The sequence below is a fragment of the Tamandua tetradactyla genome, chromosome 3 (genome assembly GCF_023851605.1).
Source record: "Tamandua tetradactyla isolate mTamTet1 chromosome 3, mTamTet1.pri, whole genome shotgun sequence".
NCBI classification, from domain to species: domain Eukaryota; kingdom Metazoa; phylum Chordata; class Mammalia; order Pilosa; family Myrmecophagidae; genus Tamandua; species Tamandua tetradactyla.
In genome coordinates this window covers 60,401,653-60,406,979 of record NC_135329.1, presented here as the reverse complement: position 1 = coordinate 60,406,979, position 5,327 = coordinate 60,401,653, and the positions used below count along the sequence as shown (strand labels likewise).

Here is a 5,327-nt window from a genome sequence, read left to right as displayed (position 1 = left end):
AAATACCTTGTTTCTACAGATTATTTGATAAATATGCTGTATCTACAAATAGGTAGTCTGGGAGCCAGGGACTCAGTCATGTATTACTGTGTGAGAGGTAATACCATGATGGAAGTCCAGAAACAAACCTCCCCAGAGAGGGAGCTGTGCTACCTGATATGCTCAGGACCATGGAACCCAGGAGCCTAACACAAGGTAGGTGAGAGGATGGCCAGGAAATAATTTATTTTCAGAGTTTGCTTCCTTTTCTCAAAAATCTTAAGGAAGACAACAAAAAGGATTCTCCAGGGACCCTGTTTCCCTTGCTGCCTCTGGCACATCATTTCTTAGCTTCAAGCACAAAAAAACAATATTTTTTCATTGCATTTATGAAGAGCAAACCAAATTATGACATCATCCCAGCACTCAAAGTTTCTGCTGTGAATAAAGGAACTCTTGTTGTTTAATCCTTTTCTTGCATTCATTTTTATTGTTTCATCCCACAAACATGTATTGACCACTGCCCAGAAGAGAGTCCCTGGGAGGGAAGTGTGAGATGGGATAGGTGATCTCAAGAGTTCCTTCTGATGAAGCCACCACAGCACTGGTCAAACTGAATATGAGGAGGACACAGTCCACTCTTGGTTTGGCATGAGGTGAAGAGGACCAAAATGGGTCATTTATTACTAGGAATTCATCAGTTGGGAGGAATGTGGAGACCTTTTTGTTGTCATTAGTTTTACATGGTTCCCCTGGGGCTCAAGGTCAAAAACCCACAGAGACTTTAGATCATCCACTTTCTTCCCACCCCTCAATCAAGTTGATTTCTTCAGGGACACAGAGATATCACAAAACATTTGAGTGCAGGACAAAAAATGAAGATGGATTGCAAAGTGTCTAACCATGAAATTTATTATTCAACTTCAGAAAATTGAGATCTGTTAAGATCTTCTGGTTTGATATCACTTATCTCTAGTAACAAATTCTTCATTTTCCAATAAAACTTATTGACTTGGGAAAGATGCCCTATTTCTAGAAGAAAGAACATCACTGAGATAAATATTCTTATGTCCAAACGATACTAATATGAGCTTCATAAAAAAGAATTAACCGATGACTTGCCCTCCACTAGGACATGTACAAAAAGATGTGTTACCTTGTCATAAACTAAGACATACACTAGAGAAGAAGTTAAGAATGGGTCAGAGGGATCCATCGATGCGAGGAGTCGACTTTCCCTCGCCCCGCCACCCTCGCGCCAGTAGAGTCGCTGAACCGCCAATTCTTTGTGCTGCCTACTAATAATGTGTGTGTGTGTGTTTTTAATCGTAATCATTTTTTTAAAAAACGAAAGGAAGCTCCAAAAAATGCATTTCCATATATTCCTCCAACATTTTTGGAGTTGAAAAGGATTTTCTGTACCAACTCTAATTCCAAGTTATTAGAGCTCTCTCAAATCATTCCCCTGCTTGCCCCAGACCAGCCGCGCAGTGTGACAGGGTCCGCAGGGTCACTGTGCAACTGCTGCTGCTACAGCGGTCACTGCCTCCCCTTCCCAGCGCTCCAGCTCCCCCCCCCCCCCCCGCAGGAGCTGCCCAGCTAGTTCGTGCCCTCTCGTTTTTTTTAGAATGATTATGATTTCTAAACAAACATGGTTTGTAGGGATTGGAGCAGTTCGAAAATCAAGTATGATTCAACGATATTGCAAACGCAGTTTTACAAAAGTCTATAAGAAAACCATTGGAGTTGGTGTTTAGTACAGACAAATCCAAGTTAATGCTGAAGAGGTCATGTTATGGGATATGGCAGGTCAAAAGGAATTTAATGCAATAACAAAGACCTACCATGGAGCAACCCAGGCTTGTGTGCTTGTATTTTCTAACGCTTGACAGGAAGTCTTTTGAAGCAATTCCCAGTTGGAGAGAAAAAGTAGTAGATGAAGTTGGAGATACATCCACTGTTCTTATACAAAACAAGATTGATCTTTTGGATGATTCTTCTATAAAGAATGAGGAAGCTGAGCACTGACAAAACGTTTAAGATTCTACAGAACATCGGTGAAGAAGGATCTAAATGTAAATGAAGTTTCCAAATATTTGGCTGAAAAAATCATCAAAAACTCAAACAATTAGCTGAAGACCCAGAATTAACACACTCAAGTAGTAATAAAATTGGTGTCTTTAATAATTCTGGCCAAAATCACTCAGGTCAGAATTAAATTATCCTTAACTGTGGAGATGTCATCAACATTAGACCCAACAAACAGAGGACCAAGAAAAACAGAAATCCATTTAGTAGCTGTAGTATACCCTAAAACATTTTTAAAGAGCGCTAGAATTGAATTATGTTGTGCAATTCAGTAAAAATGCATTATCTCTCTTCTCATGAAGCAGATTTTACACTTAAAGGCTCCCTCATAGTTGATGGACTTAATATTGCTCTGGCAATGTTTTGCAGAATGTAGAGTGGGAACTCTGGCAGAAAAATTACTGCCCTGTGGATTCCTTTTAATTTTTTACATTAGACAAAACTGTTATTGAGGGAATGCTAAAAGAAATGACCAAAACAGGTTTCACTGAAATTTAAAATGTTGGAAAAATAAATAAAATTTCTAAATATTTTGGTAGATCTTAATATTATGAATCAAGGAAAGATAGCATTCTTTTTCTGAAATTGTCCACCTAGCTTTTCTGAAAAATAATATTGGCTCCCAGTACTTACCAAAATATAACAATGAAAGATAAACCCTAAATCTTGCCAGACTTCATTAGTGTGTACTTTGGCAGTGTTACTTGTGTAATACCTGTATGAGGTAGAGTGTGAAGGTATGCATGCAGAGATCAGTACTGAAGTAAACTGAAGCTACGTGCAGTATTGAAGGAAAATTATATTCTAATTAATACATTCATAAGATCATTTACACACTGTGTGTCTGTTAAAAGTTTTTATTTTCAAATGAGAAATTCCAGACATACATTTTGCAAAATGAGCTTGGATTTATAAATTGCTTTGTGCCAAAAATATCATTACCTCATTTTTATAGTGCTTTATTATCATTTATATTGTTTGTAATATCTTTTAAAAGCAATTTTGTCTATTACAGAGTGAAAAAAAGGGGCTATAGATATTTTTAAGGTAGAGCATCTTCCAGGTGAGACTTGTTATAAAATCTGAGAGCTAGCTTTTTTCTATGTCCATCCCCAAGTGTGATGGGTTTGTGCTGTCATGAGGTTAGCCAAATCCCTAAGCAAATATGCAGTAGATTTGCAGTTATTCATTAGGTCCTATGAAGTGCAGTGCTGCATCCAGCATTTTTGCTGCTGATTGAGTATCCAGTTTTGAACTTTAATAATTATGTTAACAATTTTTTTAAAATGTATGAGATGGTCTCTTTTCCTAATCCAAATTATGAATTTTTTATGATGCTCTGCAACTCTAAAACATTCCATGATTTACACATTTTTATATGGTATTTTAAGATTATCACTTAAAACTTTCTATAACCTTGGGTTTGTATGGCACTTTCTCAAGAGCTTTGTCAGTACTGATTATAAAATAATTTAAGAAATGATTTTATATAATCGTGTCAGAGCATAAATTTTAAGACTTGGAACAGTAACTTTCTAACATATTTGCATGAATTCTGCTAAAACAAATTTATTAATGATTTGCTTTTAACCTATAAATAATTCCTATCAATATACTTGGTTTTAATAGAATTTCAAAATATGTAAAAATAACTTCTCTTGAAATAACTTCTTGAAAAATATGAGCACCATGAAGTCACTTTTCATTATGCATACTGAATACAGAATGCTTTATGCATTCCTCTTGTATGTTTTATCTTGTTTTGCTTTTAAGTCTTCCATCTGTTCCACCCTCTTATCCTTGCCGAGATCAATGCTGAGAACATGATAGAATTTTCCAGAATATCCTTGTGAAGTTATCTAAAATGTTTGGTTTTTAAAATATTGAAATAATATGGCATTATCTACTTCAAAGTAATATATCACCAGTTGTCACCACTCTCATTGCCAGCAGTGGGACAGGTGTAGGGAAAAACTTGGTTTGTAAGTTAACAATGGACACCTGCTAATGACTAACTCATGTTTCTTTTCTACTCTCTTGAAAAGGAGCCTCTTTTTATTTTTAAAGAAAATACATTTGCAGCAAATAGTCTCATGTTTTTCATTATAGAAAAATCACTCACATCATATAATATGCTGTAGTTCTATTTCATATAGCAGTTTAAAAGAATGTGAGCAAAAATGTGCTGCTAGTTTTCTTTATAAAAAATGAAATTTCTCATGGTTCCAGTTCATCTAATATTTGTAATATGATTTTATGTACTTTTGTCTTTTCTTCTTTTTACAAAAGCCAAAAAGACCTTTGTTACATATTTTAGTTTTTAATTTGCACTGCTCTATTTTAAACCTAACCATAATTAATCATTTAAAATAATTACGTAGACCTGAGGATTGACCATAAGTCATACAATTAATAATTTCTCAATTTTCTGAAGAGGTAGGGCTGGGTTCTTCTGCCAAATCTTGAAACAAAGCTTAACCCAGCAATATTGTGTCTACTGTCTGTGCTGTGTTATGTTCTAAGACTTGTATCACTGGCATTAATTTTTTACTTCTCTAAGACTTATACTTCCTCTTAATCATTGTATTCCTTCTAATGAAACATTGATGCTAAAACAGCCTGACCAAGACTCTTGACAATTATGCATTTGTGCTCTAATCTACTTTTTTTTTTTTTTAAATTATGGCTAATTTTTAGGCCATAGATATATAGATGTGGGATAATTGTCATATATCAGAGTTCCTCAGGTTTTCTTTTCCCTTTTTATTCCTTATAAAATTAATAGCATATAGAATAGCCTACATGCAGCAATGTAGTTCAATGAAATCAAGTGTGCTGGTTTGAAAGGAAGTATGCCCCCTAGAAAAGCCATGTTTTAATCAAAATCCCATTTCATAAAGGTAGAATAATCCCTATTCAATACTGTATGTTTGAAACTGTAATCAGATCATCTCCCTGGATGATGCAATTTAATGAAGAGTGGTTGTTAAGATGGATTAGGTGACAACATGTCTCCACCCATTTGGGTGGGTCTTGATAAGTTTCTAAAGTCCTATAAAAGAGGAAACAGTTTGGAGAACAAGAGAGATTCAGAGAAAGCAGAGCAGAATGACATAGCCATGAGAAGCACAGTCCACCAGCCAGTGACCTTTGGAAATGAAAAGGGAAACGTCTCCCAGGGAACTTCATGAAACAGGAAGCCAGGAAAAGAAGCTAGCAGATGATGCTGTGTTCACCATGTGCCCTTCCAGATGAGAGAG

At 35.6% G+C, this 5,327-nt stretch overlaps 1 pseudogene; it reads left to right on the top strand.

The window, feature by feature from the left end:
- The first annotated feature begins 1,613 nt into the window (after positions 1–1,613).
- On the top strand, positions 1,614–2,293 carry LOC143675567 (ras-related protein Rab-23 pseudogene; annotated as a pseudogene).
- Positions 2,294–5,327: the final 3,034 nt, after the last annotated feature.